The sequence below is a fragment of the Eleutherodactylus coqui genome, chromosome 3 (genome assembly GCF_035609145.1).
Source record: "Eleutherodactylus coqui strain aEleCoq1 chromosome 3, aEleCoq1.hap1, whole genome shotgun sequence".
Lineage (NCBI taxonomy): Eukaryota > Metazoa > Chordata > Amphibia > Anura > Eleutherodactylidae > Eleutherodactylus > Eleutherodactylus coqui.
This window is the reverse complement of record NC_089839.1, coordinates 146,573,481-146,590,131: the sequence shown is the minus strand read 5'-3', so window position 1 is coordinate 146,590,131 and position 16,651 is coordinate 146,573,481. Positions and strand designations below refer to the sequence as shown.

General features: G+C 46.6%; 1 protein-coding gene across 3 annotated transcripts in view; it reads left to right on the top strand.

The window, feature by feature from the left end:
* Positions 1–10,029: 10,029 nt before the first annotated feature.
* Positions 10,030–16,651, top strand: part of PLA2G6 (phospholipase A2 group VI) — a 51,034-nt gene continuing 44,412 nt past the window's right edge. For all 3 annotated transcript variants that reach the window (XR_010791211.1, XM_066596255.1, XM_066596254.1), the window contains exon 1: positions 10,030–10,090. The gene's annotated coding sequence lies outside the window, so the exon portion shown is untranslated. The remainder of the gene's footprint in view (positions 10,091–16,651) is intronic.

Sequence of the window (16,651 nt, the reverse complement as noted above, 5' to 3'; positions counted from 1 at the left end):
GGGCAGCCCAGCGGTCTTCGGATCTGGGCCCTAGCTGATCCTAGGAGCGACGCACCAGAACAAGACGCAGTCACATGCCACATGATAGGGACTGAACAACAGGATACACAGAGCCAGAATACACAGCATACAGCAGCCAAAATGCAACCACTAGTAACAGTTGATAAGCTATAATGTAAATACCAGGTATTAGTTGACATTTTGTACAAAACATGAAAGCTAGCAGGCTACTTCACGGCTCCTGGTTATACTGCTAGTCCCTACACTAACCAGGAGTCCAGCAGAACCAGACACAGTTCACACAGAACGCTGCAACAGGACACAGATAGCAGGTCACACAGCAAGCTGACACAAAACTGACAGAATATAAATGAGCAAACAGACATGAACCAGCAAGACACAGATCACACAGCAAGCATCAACAGACAAGGATTCATGACTGCTCACCCTGAACACCATATAGAGACTGACCAAGAGCTGGGTTTATATGTGAGCACAAACTCAGGAGATTGGCTAGCAGGAAGTACCACACCCAGCCAGCTCAATCAATTAACCCTGTGAGGTCTGTGCTGCTAGGAAGCTTAGAACTACAGATTCCAGCAGCACACGTAACAGAGGGTTTTTCGGTGGTTCAACGTATTTTTTTGATACAAACGATGCTCATGGTTGTGTGAATGGGTGAGAAAACGCTGGCCATGATCACGGAAAAACGTCTTTTCATGCCAATAAACAGCAAGGGCGTGAAAATGTAAAAGCGGCTACACTCGTGTGAAAGAGCCTCCAGGGGCCTTTCACATGGGACATAATTTTGGCGCAGGGCACATCCAAATATGAGATTGCAGAATTCCACACCAAAACGCTGCAGCTCTTCCTGCAGCATTACTGATTTTATGCCAGCAGAGACCATGCATGGCTGCAAGTGCACTGCACATGGCCACACATCTCACCCACACAGACATGCGCAGTGTGATTAATCTTTGATTTTTTAATTCCCCACTTTGTTTTTGAGCGGGTATGCGTATGTAAACGCAGCCCATATACAATGTATTACATATGGACAGCGTTTCATATGCTGCCTTTAGAAATGCATAGGGCTCATGCAGCATGGTACACAGAGAAATAAAGCATGCTGCAATCTATTTCTCGTGTGTATCAATACGCAGTGTCTACACTCACCTGTCCATTGACTCCATTCACTGTGCATCATGCGTCCGTGCAACGCACACGTAATACGTGGTGTAAACACAGTGGTGGACATGAGCCCTAACTGTGGATTTTGATGCGGAATTGCAGGCAAGTTTTTTTAGCCATTTTCAATTCCGCATCCAAATCTGCTGGCGGTTTGCAGATTTTGGAGTGGAGTTTACCTCGGCTTGAGTGCGTCGGGCGGCCTATTCCGTCCCGTGTGAAAGGCCCTTTAATGAGGTTTTCCAGGCAAATACTATTGATGACCTATTCTCAGGATACGTAATTGATAGTTGATTGGGTGGCGTCCACCTCTTGGCCCCCGGCTAATCAGCCATGTGGGTAGTCGCCGTGAGCGCCACAACACACAGAGGTATCGAGTGGAAGCCAATAGCTCCGACCTGTTTAGTGGCCGGCCTTAGTGACTGGAGGTGCAGTGATGACCAGCACCAGTCATTAAACAGGGGTCGGTTCGATCTGCTCCCACTCCATGCCCTGTGTTGTTGTGGCTGTAGTGCTACGCAGATTTATAGCTGATTTTCTCTATATGTCCTCCATGTTGTATTTTGAAAGCTGTAGTAACAATGACACTTGTGCGGCCTGTTTATACAGGCAGATAAATAGTTCGCTCGTAAATTATTTAGTCATTCAGTTCTCTGTACCGGTGAATGAGAACGACAGAACGATCAGTATTTATACCGAACGATTAGCGAAGAAGCCAACGGTGATTTTCTGGCTTGCATGAAATAAATGATAAGCACACAAATTATCTTTCGAATTTGAATGATCCAGCGATTCTTTTGAACGCGAATCGTTCCGTGTAAACGTACTTTAAGATTGACTCTAAAACAATGGGTGTCAATGTTTGCTTGGCTGTCTTGTGACTTCTTCAGCCAAGCACGAATTTTACGTAATAATCACCCCATGTAGATGGCCCTTTAGGCATGTAGACAATATATGTAAATAGTATATGAGATGAGCTTGAGAGTACGTGGGAAGGAAGCTCGCCAACGGACCTGACGAGGTGCCTGGGACCTTTACCCTGATGTAGGCAAGACTTCTGTCTCAATGGAAATCAAGGGCTTCCCCATTCGATGTGTTGGCTAGGATGCAGAGAAAATTACATCTGATGGGCGATGTATCCTCTTATGTTGTACTATGCCTATATTCATTGTATGACTCCTACAATAAAATGCTGTAATTGTATAATTAGAACAGTGCCTGAAACATTTTTTCTATTGGCATTCTGACTTGGTAAAACAGTGGCGCTAATCGATCAGGGTTCTAAGCAGCGGACTCTGGCTGATCAACTATTGATGACCTAATCCTAAGGATAGGTCATTAATAATATTTGCCCAGAAAATCCCTTTATTTCCATTCTTTTTTGACCAAAGTTGATAAAAAAGCAACAATTCTGGCAGTATTTTATTTTCATGGTGGTCACTGTGCGGGATAAATAAGGTGATATTTTAATAGTTCAGACCTATGAAGATGTCAAAATAACAAATATTTTAATTTTTGTTTGGATTTTTTATGCAATCTGTAGGAAAAGGTAGGTGTAATGCAGTTAGCACCCACCAGGAGTGATGGAGTGAAATCTGTGGTGAAAATTTCCATCGACTTCAATGGAGGCCGTCTGTGTAAAGTCTGCAGCAAACTAGAGCATGCTGCATTTTTTCCTCAGTTTGCGAAAGTACATACCTTTCAATGCACGCAATTTGCTGTTGATCCTCCGTGCAGACACCGACCGTGAATTTTGCAATAGGAATCTGTTCATGTGAAGCTGCCCTGAGGATACATGTACTCAGCCTTTTTTTCCGTCCGATTTTCAGACAGAAATAGCACCCATTTATTTGATTTGTCCAATTATTGGACGAAAATAGTACACGTCAATATGTGGCCTCCTGTACGTTGGGCGGTACATGGACAGAATGTTCGGGTACTGGTGTATTATGTCGACACCTGAAGTTAGGGGTGGTGATATAATACAGCAGCTTTGACATGAAGTAATGCCTAAAGCTTGTGATTGGCTGGGGGCGTGTTTCATCCCCAAAGTGCTGTTGTCCGTCGCGGAGGACAGCGGCAAGAGTGGCAGGGCGGTGGCCGCAGGAGCAGGAGGAGAGGCGTCGTCGGCCCCATGAGGAGAGGCAGCAGCGGGGCCAGGAAGAGAGGCGGCGGCTGCGGCGAGTGGACGAGAGCCGGCAGCAGGAGAAGAGCAGCGGCAGCAGGAGATGCGGTGGCAGCAGAAATGCAGCGGCGGACCAGGAGACCCGGCAGCAGCAGGAGAGCCCCAGGTCTCAGCAGCAGCGTCGGTATGGATTTTTGCCTGGGCTGGAGGGTTACGGTTAGGTTTACGTTTCCTGTTAGGCCTACATATAGTGTAAGCCTAACAGGAAAAATAACCCTAACCCTCCTGCCCAGGAAAAATCCGTAAAGATTTTAGCCAATCGGGAGCTAGGGTTCATGACAGGGGCGTTCCTCCATGCAACCCCTGTCAAACCCCTATCTGATGAGTTGTGCCTGAGAAACTTGGCACAACTTTTTAACATTCTGTGTGCATATATCCTTAATTGACATGCTAGGAATTTCATATGTGTACAATAAGGCCAATTCATGCTGAAGATGTTGTCTCATGGTTTCATCTAAATAGGCCAGATGCACACTTCTTCTGCTGAGGCGCTTATGCGCAACTTGCATCAGATATCACAGGGACAGCAGTCTGTGTGCTGTCTCATTTACACGGACACAGCGCATTACCGTTTTATTACTCGTCTGTGATACAGACTGGAGTAGGATGTACAATGCTCAATAAACATGTCCTCATAGGCCAATAATGGGGCTGTGAATTAACTCGGACAGCACACGGCCCCAAATATGTTAGTGTGCTGGAGCCCCTGTAAAAATACGCAGCAAAACACACCAAAATCCTCACCATATGGTGCAGATTCTGGAGTGGGACCCCAACAGATTTCACCCCTCCAAAACGTTACTTGAACAAAATGTGTGACTTTTTGACGACAGAAAACATAGGGTACAGCTTTCACAAATCCCCCCTGATGTGTAGTTCAAACCCAACACTTCCCATCACCCCAAGACCACCATTCCCACAGCGAGGTACGATCACTGAGTTCTGTTATTGGCTGCAGCCCCTGTAACTGGAGTGGAGGATTGGCACCGGGCACAGCGGGAGAGGTTAGTATAGCAATATTTGTTATTTTATACTACCTTGTGAAGGGATTATACTGAGATCTTACAACTCGGACAACCCCTTTAATTTTTCCGCCAATGTAGCCAAATAAGACCATGGCTTTTGTGAGACAAGTTGTAGTTTTTGTTAACACCACTTTGGAGTATGTAAATTGTTAGTATTTTCTGGGCGGTAGCAGGTGTAAATCATTGTTTTAGTTTTCTTACATTGTGCCTCGGTACTATACATAATATATTATCTGCACAAGGGCTCATCCCCACAGCCGTATGCGTAAAACTCTGTGCGTATCATGCAGCATTTTACAGCCGCGTGAGCCGTCTCTTGTTGCGTATGGCAGCAATTGTGCACTGCACATGACAGTGTATCGTGTATCTCACGCTCATATCTCACGCATGCTGTCATGCGTAGTCTGCCTGTTTTTTTATTTCCCGCTGTTTCATAGTGGCATTGCACAGGGGCGTAACTATAGAGGATGTAGGGGATGCGGTTGCACCCGGGCCCAGCAGCCTTGAAGGGCCCATAAGGATCAATACTATGAATAAAGCATTATAGTTGGGGGCCCCATTCCAGATTTTCCATTGGGGCCCAGGAGCTTCAAGTTACGCCTCTGGCATTGCATATTGATCGGCGCGCACATGCAATGTATTGCAGATGTACAGCGTTGAATACGCAACCTATAGAGAACAATAGGGCTGTACTTGTATAAAATAGACCATGCTGCGTTCATTGGTCTCTGCAGTCTATTCATCAGTCACCCCACCTTATTTGCACTGATTACAATTAGGTCCCCCCTCACATTTCATCGGATCTTTATGAAAAGCATATTCCAAAGTGCATCACATATCGACTGTTTAATCTGGAGTGCAAATAAGTTATTTTTTATTCAGAGATGGAGGAAAGGTTTTATAAATACTAGTAATGGTAACTGATGGCGTTCATCAGAACAAGAACTGCTTTTACAGTGGCCCTTTGTTCTTGCCCATAAAAGGGGTCCAGAGCTGGGGAACACCCCTTTATGACGTCCATATGTCCTAATAGGGCGCAAAGACAGGGGTTGCCCTGGTGTGATAAAATTCTTTCTAGCACCACTAGATGGAGCTAATCGCATATTGTATTATATAGTTTAACAGGAGCTTGATATGGCTTGGGCTATGCAGCGACTTGGCCGGAACACGTCACGTGACCAGTGATCACAGTATAGCCGTGTGACATCACAGCTTTATGGAAGTTGGAGTGTTGGAACTTGTGAGTTGCAACATGATCACATTAATTTCCATTAGGTTGCGAGGTTATATTGTGAGCTTTGCCCATGTGACATGTGCCACAGTCACCATGTAGCCCAAGCCTATATCCATATGTTCTGAGCTCCCTCTAGTGGTAGCTGCACGCAGATTTTTACAATTTAAAGGGGTATTCCCATTTTAAGGCTCTTTTGCATGGAAAGATTATCGTTCAGAAAATCATTCAAATGAGCGAAAGTGAACAATTATAATTGTTCTGTCTAAATGCAGACAACAATCAAAAAATAAATCGTTCACTTTTCGTTCGTTGTTCCTTTTATGCAGCATAAATATCATTGTGGGCTCGTTCGCTTCTTGTATGGTTTAAATACCTATCGCTCAGTTGTTCCCAGTCACTTATACAGTAAATGTGAACGACTGAAGGTTTCTCGTATGAACGAGTCAATGATGAATCTGCCTGTATAAACAGACGGTCCGAATGAATTCTGACATTGTTCACTCGTTCAAACGAGAAATGGTCTTGTCTAAACGAACCCTTAAACAATAATGGCATGTGCACTGTATAAACCAGACATGTCTGATAGATGAGGGCCCCACCTCTGGGACATCTACCTACCTCCAGAATACGGGTTCCTAACTACCTGATGAGGCAGCTGCTGGCCGCCAAGTCCGAGTGACATTTGACTAAAGAGGTGCCTACATACAAATTTGTTTTTTGCTGTTAGATCCAATGAATGTCTCAGTAACCCCTTACATAGTACTCCCTCTGTGGCCCCACAAAGTAATATTGCCCTTTGTGGCTCCCTTTTTTCCTCTGTGGCTTCATATTGCCTCCCTTGTGGCCTAGCTAAGTTATAGTGTCCCCTCTGTAGTTCCACTTACTTATAGTGCCCTCTATAGCCCCACTTATAGTATCACCTCTGCAGCCCCCCTGCACACTTGCGGTTTTTTAATGCTGCAATATCGCTGTGCTTTTTTAACGCAATTGTCAATGCGACTTTCTAATGTTAAAACACATCACAAGTTTGTGCTTTGCGATTTTTGTGCAATGCGTTTTTAACATTAGAAAGTCCCATTGACAATCGCGTTAAAAAAATGCAGCGATATCGCAGCGTTAAAAAAACGCAACTGTGCAGGGGCCCTAATAGTGCCCATTAATGCCCCCTCTCTGACAGTGACTATTGTCACTATGTGAGGATGTTTTCCCCTGTAACAGGGGCTCCTATGGATGCTCCATTTACATAGGAAAAGTGTGAAATAGAAAAAAAAACTGTGTGACTGTCCCCCAGAGGATTGATATAACATCATGGGGATGTAGATGTTAGAATAAAAAATAGTTACAAAAAGGAGTAAAAACAAATTACAGAATAAAATAAAAATTATATATATAAAAGATATAAAAAAATAGCCCTATATGTCTTGGATAAAAAACAGCGAAAATAATTTTGGTAGCTAAATGAAAAAATAATAGGACCATAAAACCACCACATGAGTAAAATCACAAAAAAAAAAGTATGATCCTTAGGACTGAAGCACCCTGGTCCTTAAGAGGTTAAATCCATATTAAACATGTGTTGCAGTGACTCCTCTTACGGTTCTCACGAGAACTGCCTGTTCAGACGGTATTATTTGTGTCAGATTTATGCAATGTGCTTTATGCCATCTGAACAGGCTCAGAGCGGCCACCTTATCCGTAGCGGACATCCCAGATTGTGCTTTGGATTTCAGCCACAGATTTGCATTTACAGACGCCATGTAGTTGCTCGCGGATTAGCCCTATTCAGAGACGCTAATCTGCTGATATCCGCGATAAGAAGTCATATGTCACTTTTTTTTTTCCTGTGACGTAGATTTCAAATCCTTGCTTGGAAAAATAAACAACATTGTGATTCCCATTCAGATGAATAGACTATAGATTTGGGGTGGAATGTGCGCCAATTTCAGCTATGTGAAGCTGACAATGAAAGATATTCCAGTAGTAGCACCACATTCTGCAATTGTTGCTTAATTCCCTTGGACGTCTATCTTTTTTTTATTCTCCAAATAGATGGACAAAGGGAACAATTGTATGTCATGTGTACTTTTTAAATGCTTCACGCAAGAGGGTCGTTCATGCACGCAGGGGGTGTAGGCAGTGGCCTGGGAATCGAATCTGCTACATACATGGCGGGTGGCGTCAATATTTGACAGCTGACATTTAGCCACAGAAGCCGCCATTGGAGACAACTCTGATTGCGGCTGTTAACCTTTAAGATCCCACTGTCAATTCTGATAGTGGCTTGTAAATGGCCCAAATAGCCCCTTGGACTGCCATATATTTCTGCCTATTAAGAAGTGCCTATGGTAGGGCTTAAAATGAGTCTACCAAAATCAGCTTTTATCACCTGCCCAAGGCGTAGGTGATGAGAGTATGCTCAGTGGGGGTTTCACAGTTGACCAATCACAAAAACGGGGGTCCCATATATGCCTCTTCTCATCACTGAGGGCTCTCTGAACCCACCACAGTGACTGGAGCAGTAGTAGTGCATATGTGGCACCGATCCGTTCTTTTCAACGAGGCTGATGAAAATAGCCGAGTACAAGTGCTTAGTTCTCCGGTGATCCCACTAATGCTCCATAAATCCCTTCCTCACTGTGTGGGGTGCAGTAAGCGCACAGAGAGGAGGGGGACAAATGACCCCCGTTCTCTGGATCGTTGGAGGTCTCAGTGGTAAGACCCCCACCAGTCAGACTTTTATCCCGTCCTATGGTATTGCTGTGTCTGTAAAATGTAAATCTATTAAAATATCGTATTATTTATTCTGCCATGAACGCCATGAGAAAAAAAAACGCAACCCCAGAATTGCACTTTTTTGATCTCCCCATCTTCAAACATAAAAAGCGAACAAAGAGTCGTATGTACCCCGAAATAGAACTGATAAACTACAGGTCGCCCTGCAAAAGACAAGCCTTTAACACGTCAGCATCAACGGAAAAATAAAACGGTTATGCTGGTCAGAAGATGGCGACTAAAAGCAAATTTAAAAAAAATAAAAAGATATATTTTTTTTATTAATAACAAAAACTACATAAGGTTAAATGCGGCGGGAGGATTTGAATTGTGGAATCTGGAGCAGGCATCCGCCTCTGGATTACGCAGCAAATACCGCCCATAGCATGCAATGCAAAAGTGATTCTTCATGTACACGAGCGGAAACCAATTGCGGTTTACGCTTGCGGATTAAAATTCGCAGCATGCTTCATTTTCCTGGCCGCGGCTTCCGCTGCAAAAGCAGGAGTTTGAAAAGAAAATCTAGCCTGCTCAGGTCCGACGGCGAAGCGTGTACAGAAAAGAAGAAGAAAATACAGGTACGTGCGGATGCCAGCCGGGCACGAAGTTGGATTCTGCTGTGGGCTCCCTCATGTGGAATCCGACCCGCGCATGTGCATGCGGCCTAACTCTGGTATCGCCACAATCGTACTGACATACAAAATAAGACCCAGTTAGAAATTGTTTAAGGTGTTTTCAGCGCATTATATGGTACATTATATAGTAGCATCGAAAAAGAAAATTCGTCCTGCACAAGAAGCCCTCAAGCAGTTACGTCTATGGAAAAATACGAAAACTTGATTTTTTTTACAGTGGAGAGGAAAAACAAAACTAACTCCTTGAGGACATGGTCATTTTTTGTTAATGTGCTGTACTGTACAGTTCTCTGGTAATTGTGCGACATTGTTTATTTCACCCCTGTTCCCACAATAAACATGGTGGCTGTCGTTTGCTTACGTCATCCACAAAATGGCTGCACGTAGCCTCCTCCCCACTAGCAGTTTACGCTTAGGTTAAGCAGCGCTGCTGATTAGAGCCACCTGATTGGCTCTTCGGCACCACGTGACTACACAGCGTGCACGCGCATTGCCTTCAGCAGCTGTGTGCACTACACACTACAGTTAAGCAGCCGTGCACTACACACTACACCTAAGCAGCACGGGGTTAGGGTTTAGGATTAGTTTTAGTGTTTAGGGTTAGGTTTAGGGTTGGGGTTAGGTAATCCTAAACCTAACCCCGTGCTGCTTAAGTGTAGTGTGTAGTGCACGGCTGCTAAAGGCAATTCGCGTGCACGCTGTGTAGTCACGTGGTGCCGAAGAGCCAATCAGGTGGCTCTAATCAGCAGCGCTGCTTAACCTAAGCGTAAACTGCTAATATGCCTCCCCACTACCTGTCTGGGATTTTTTTCATCCCTCTTAACCAATTGTCTGTACAGAATTGTATTGTCCCTAGGAACATGGCGCCTGTGATATCTCTAATTGGTCCGTGTCCTGGAAAGTCCCGCCCTCTTACAGCGCTCATTGGTTAGCAGCTGACGGAGGTTTAAGCAGAATAGCCGTGATTGGCTGAGATTTCTGTCAGCTGTGAATGTGCACGGAAGCGGTGAGTGGAGGCGAGTGCTGCAGCTTGTGGAGAAGGCAGAGTCACGTGAGTCACTAAACCGCTATAAGGGCGCTTTCTGTGCCATAATGTCAGTGAGGGCAGCAGTGTTCTGGAAGCCTCCAGCTTAGTCTATGGCAATTCTATAACGCTGTTCTTAATTTACTATAGACTATGTATGTATGACTGTGAGCACAGGACAATCCCTGCTTATGTCCCACTCATTAAAATACAGTTCGCACCTCATGCTAAATAGCCTAAAGATAGTTTTGCGTGCGTTATGCGCTGCACCAATATCCCACAGGCGGCCGTGTTGTCGCTTACACGATTTGCGTAAATGACGCATGCAAGAAAAATCACAGCATGTTCTATCTTGGTGCGTATTATACACGCATATACGCCAAAATAGTACATGGCGATGGGGAGTACACAGTGTTTTACAGCTGTGAGCCGGCCGTGACTGTATGGCGGGGAAATTGCATTGCGTATGACAGTACTCTCGCATGCTATCATGTGCAGTGCGCCTGTTTGTGCTTGTCTTTTTAAAAAAAATTTCGACTCTGTTGCTTAGCGATAGCGGGTAGACCTGGCGCTATTTGTAATGTATTTTTGTGTATATACGCAACAATAGTGAAAAATGGACTGTCCCCCGACTTGTATGAGAGAGTGTGCGCATGGCATCCTGAGAAGAGTCAAACCTTTGTGCACGACTTGATCTTTGGCGCGTGGCGCCGCTGGATCCGGGGAATTGGCAAGTATAGAAAATACATGTCCGGGCGCCATGTCCCCTCCCCTGCTGTAACGTGCTTTGTGGCACTAGAAGGGTGGCGGGCTCCATGTAAGGCTCTTTCACACAGGCGGGTGTTCGAGTGCGAAGATCTTCAGCCAAGGTGAATATGCCCACCATCAGATCACACCATGCTTGTGTATAGGGAGACAGCTGTCAGTAAGCGTGCTCAGGGCGGGCAGAGGCGGGCACGGCCCATCTCTTTGGCATGGAGCTTTATTTATTTTAAAGTTTGAGTAAAACTTTAAAATGTGCTAATTCTGAAACTCCACAGAAGCAGAGTGCTGGCGACTGACTGCTTGTCCATCAATCCATGTGTGATGTGTGAGTTGCATGCAGAGCCTGACAGCACCTGTGTTGTCAGTTACCGACTCTTAACTCCGCCCCCTGATCACATGATGGTGACGTCATGACAGGTCTTTTACCCTTGTGTACCGAATAAGGGATTATGTGTGGACTACATCCCCCACAAACCCCCGTGGCCTCAGTTACTATGGATACAGCAGTACTCAGTCTGGCTGGTTGTGACACAGCTGGACACCAGTGTGGAGACTCCTTTAAATGACACCTCACAAATGCCCACATACATAGCTGGCGGTGCATACTGACCAACAACATTGAAGCTTAGTCCTTCACCACTATCTTCACATCTCCTGAACATGATACCATGTCAACTCAAGTGCTAATGCCGCAACACTAGTCCAGCCTTCATCTAATTGTGAACTGTTGTCCAATGTTGTAACAAACCGTCGCTGTCATGCAAACATGTCACCACAGAGGGTTCAACGCCGCCGTGAAGCTAATGCAGCTTACATGACACAGCGACAAACCATGATTTCACCTCAACCACCAACTGAAGTTTGTAAATTTTGTGCAGCACATATGCGAAGGCTACGTAGCAGAGCTGTGTGTGTGACATGCAAGTAGCAGAGCTGTGTGTGTGACAGGCATGTAGCAGAGCTGTCAGAGCTGTGTGTGTGACGGGCATGTAGCAGAGTTCTGTGTGTGTGATGGGCATGTAGCAGAGCTGTGTGTGTGTGTGTGTGTGATGGGCATGTAGCAGAGCTGTGTGTGTGTGTGTGACGGGCATGTAGCAGAGCTGTGTGTGTGACGGGCATGTAGCAGAGCTGTGTGTGTGTGACGGGTATGTAGCAGAGCTGTGTGTGTGTGTGACGGGCATGTAGCAGAGCTGTGTGTGTGACGGGTATGTAGCAGAGCTGTGTGTGTGTGTGTGACGGGCATGTAGCAGAGCTGTGTGTGTGTGTGACGGGCATGTAGCAGAGCTGGTGTGTGTGTGTGACGGGCATGTAGCAGAGCTGTCAGAGCTGTGTGTGTGACGTGCCTGTAGCAGAGCTGTGTGTGTGACGTGCCTGTAGCAGTGCTGTGTGTGTGACGGGCATGTAGCAGAGCTCTGTGTGTGTGTGTGACGGGCATGTAGCAGAGCTCTGTGTGTGTGTGACGGGCATGTAGCAGAGCTCTGTGTGTGTGTGACGGGCATGTAGCAGAGCTCTGTGTGTGTGTGTGACGGGCATGTAGCAGAGCTGTGTTTGTGTGTGATGTGCATGTAGCAGAGCTGTGTGTGACGGGCATGTAGCAGAGCTATATGTGTGACGTGCCTGTAGCAGAGCTGTATGTGTGACGGGCATGTAGCAGAGCTGTGTGTGTGTGTGACGGGCATGTAGCAGAGCTGTGTGTGTGTGACGGGCATGTAGCAGAGCTGTGTGTGTGTGACGGGCATGTAGCAGAGCTGTGTGTTTGTGTGTGACGGGCATGTAGCAGAGCTGTGTGTGACGGGCATGTAGCAGAGCTGTGTGTGACGGGCATGTAGCAGAGCTGTGTGTGTGTGTGACGGGCATGTAGCAGAGCTGTGTGTGTGTGTGTGACAGGCATGTAGCAGAGCTGTGTGTGTGTGACGGGCATGTAGCAGAGCTGTGTGTGACGGGCATGTAGCAGAGCTGTGTGTGTGTGTGACGGGCATGTAGCAGAGCTGTGTGTGTGTGTGTGTGACAGGCATGTAGCAGAGCTGTGTGTGTGTGACGGGCATGTAGCAGAGCTGTGTGTGTGTGTGTGACAGGCATGTAGCAGAGCTGTGTGTGTGTGTGTGACGGGCATGTAGCAGAGCTGTGTGTGTGACGGGCATGTAGCAGAGCTGTGTGTGTGTGACGGGCATGTAGCAGAGCTGTGTGTGTGACGACGGGCATGTAGCAGAGCTGTGTGTGTGACGACGGGCATGTAGCAGAGCTGTGTGTGTGTGTGACGACGGGCATGTAGCAGAGCTGTGTGTGTGTGACGGGCATGTAGCAGAGCTGTGTGTGACAGGCATGTAGCAGAGCTGTGTGTGTGTGACAGGCATGTAGCAGAGCTGTGTGTGTGTGTGACGGGCATGTAGCAGAGCTGTGTGTGTGACGACGGGCATGTAGCAGAGCTGTGTGTGTGTGACAGGCATGTAGCAGAGCTGTGTGTGTGTGACGGGCATGTAGCAGAGCTGTGTGTGTGACGACAGGCATGTAGCAGAGCTGTGTGTGTGTGACGACGGGCATGTAGCAGAGCTGTGTGTGTGTGTGTGTGACGGGCATGTAGCAGAGCTGTGTGTGTGAGACGACGGGCATGTAGCAGAGCTGTGTGTGTGTGACAGGCATGTAGCAGAGCTGTGTGTGTGTGTGACGGGCATGTAGCAGAGCTGTGTGTGTGACGACGGGCATGTAGCAGAGCTGTGTGTGTGTGTGACGACGGGCATGTAGCAGAGCTGTGTGTGTGTGTGTGACGGGCATGTAGCAGAGCTGTGTGTGTGTATGTGACGGGCATGTAGCAGAGCTGTGTGTGACGGGCATGTAGCAGAGCTGTGTGTGTGTGTGTGACAGGCATGTAGCAGAGCTGTGTGTGTGTGTGACGGGCATGTAGCAGAGCTGTGTGTGTGACGACGGGCATGTAGCAGAGCTGTGTGTGTGACGACGGGCATGTAGCAGAGCTGTGTGTGTGTGTGTGTGTGACGACGGGCATGTAGCAGAGCTGTGTGTGTGTGTGACGGGCATGTAGCAGAGCTGTGTGTGTGTGTGAGACGACGGGCATGTAGCAGTGCTGTGTGTGCGTGTGTGACGACGGGCATGTAGCAGAGCTGTGTGTGTGTGTGACGACGGGCATGTAGCAGAGCTGTGTGTGTGTGTGACGACGGGCATGTAGCAGAGCTGTGTGTGTGTGTGACGACGGGCATGTAGCAGAGCTGTGTGTGTGTGTGTGACGACGGGCATGTAGCAGAGTTGTGTGTGTGTGTGACGACGGGCATGTAGCAGAGCTGTGTGTGTGTGTGACGACGGGCATGTAGCAAAGCTGTGTGGCGCATTGCGCAATCAGAAACACTGGTACTATAATTTCCTAATAATTACTAGAAACTCCTAAATGTGGGAACTGCGCATATTTTTCCTGGGTTCACGCTGCCTGTGGTTCAGACATCATGGGCCCTGGTGACAGGTTCCCTTTTAGGTTTGCTACATCTATAAATATGCTCACTCTTCTGTGCACTTAGCAGAGACCAATGCCAGTTCCCCTGCCAACACTGATCTACCAATGAACCTGGGAGAAAAGCCAACTGTTCTAGGACTTTACAAGGTCTTCTCCTGTTTTTTTGCGGAAGCTCTTAGGCTGGGTTCACACGGGGCGTAAATCTTGTGGAATGTCGACAGCGGGACCGCACAGAGAAATTCTGCAAGGTTTTCATGGCTAAAGTCCTGCAAATTTTGAAAGTGTCTTGTTCCGCTGCTGCCATCTCTCCCCATAGAGAGAAGAGAGCCCGCAGCAGAAACGGCGCTAAAATTGACATGCCGCGGCTTTGAATTCCGCACAGCATGTCAGTTTCAGCGCCGCTTGCCCTCAGCATGTGGACAATATTTTTGCAAATCTTGTCCACTTTGCTGCTTAATCTCGGGTTTAAGATTGCCAACGCAAATTCCGTCCTGTGTGAACCCAGCGTTAGGATGTTGCTGGAGAGTAGACAATTATGGATCCTAAAGGGCTGTGCTGCGCTGGAAGTATCTCCATTGGTACCAATTAAAATTGCAGTGTATGATGACCAAATCCTCATCAGAGTTTGTAGGGGGTAGCTATACTTTGTGGTTTAGTCACATTTGTACCACAATACCATTTCTATGGGTAAAAAAAAAATATATAAAATTTGTGTAGCATTCGGCTATTTGTTTCAAAGCTTGAAAACGGCACGATGTTGTGCCGAAACGCGTTGCTAAAGATTTATTTCTTTTAATTAATTATGGCTTCATTCCCATTTTATTATTTTATTAATAAAATGGGAATGAAGCCATACGTTCAGCTTCATCTCTGACCGGTACGAAACCTCTGACCCACAAGAAAGCAGAGTTTTTCTCTCCAGTGAATTCTATGGCTAAATGCGCCCTGCAAATGGGATGTAATTGTTATAAATCCAAACTCTGAGGGCGCTTCCACGCACTGAATTACTCCGCAAGACGCACCTTAATGCTGGGTTTCGCTGCGGCAAATCCGCCTGTGGCCGCTAGCCAGCCTTGTGGGGTTAGCCAGCCATGTGGACGAGGTTTGTCAAAAATCTCGTCCACACGGGATGGCTAATCCATCGCGGCAAAGCCGGCGCTGCGGCGCATATTCGCTGGCCGCAGCATGTCTTTTTTTTTTTTTGTTTGTTTTTCCGTTTCACTGCTCTCTATGGAAGCGCCAGCTGCAATGGAGAAGCATGCGGCCAAGCCGCTCCCAAATCCACAGCTAAGTGCTGCGGGTTTTGAAGCAGCGCTTTCTCGGGGGAAATATTGTGTGGTGTTTTTTTTTTTGAAATTTTTTTGCTGCGGCAAAACCGCAAGATTTCCGCTGGGATTCTGCCCTGTGAGAAGCCAGCCTAAGGGCTCCCACCCACTGGCGATTTTTTTTCCTTTGCGTTTTGCGTTTTTTCTCAAGAGCAATTAGAATTGAATGTGTTCCTGTCCACTTGCGTTTTTTTTTTCAGTCCGTTGCAATTTTTAACATAGGAACTGTCAGTTGCATATGTGTCCTTATTTTTCTCTTAATGCACCCATGAATGTCAATGTAAATTAACGGAAAAAGCCGCGAAAATGCCGCGAAAAAGCAGCGAAAACGCCGCGAATAACGCGCCGAAAACGCGCCGAAAACGCTGCGTTTTTCACGCACGAAAATCGCAAACGCCAGTGGGTGGTGGGCGCCCTAAGTTTTTTTCACTGCGAAATTCGCAGCATTTTTTTTTTCTGCAGGGGTCTATGGGACTTGTAATGTTAAAATCGCGATCGCGCAAAATTGCGATTTCGAGGTAAATTGCGATTTTAACATTACAAGTCCCATAGACCCCTGCAGAAAAAAAAATGCTGCGAATTTCGCAGTGAAAAAAAAACTGTAGTGGGCAGTCACCCTTAAGATGCAGAAAATTCTGCACCAAAATCTGCATCCATGCATGCTATGGAGCAGACATCTGCAGCAGTAGCATAAGCTGCATCTTTAGCTACGTCTTGTGGAATAATTCCGCACGGTGTGAAAGCGCCCTGAGACATCACACATTAGGGATTGCCAGCTCTGCCTGTGCTCTATTGCTATCAAGCCATAGAACCACTTGCATCGTTTTTCCATACTAAATCCTTTGAAAGTAGTGTTGATGCGTTGTGAAATGCTAGTGCAGCACATGAGGGGGCGGCGGATGACCTGAATCGAATATCAACCCTGTGTCATCCACCACCCTTTGGGTGCTGGCCTACGTTTAGCACAGTTTGTTTTCACCTAGTGTGTCACCCAAATCGAATCCCCCAAAAATTAATTGGGTAGGTCACTGATGATAC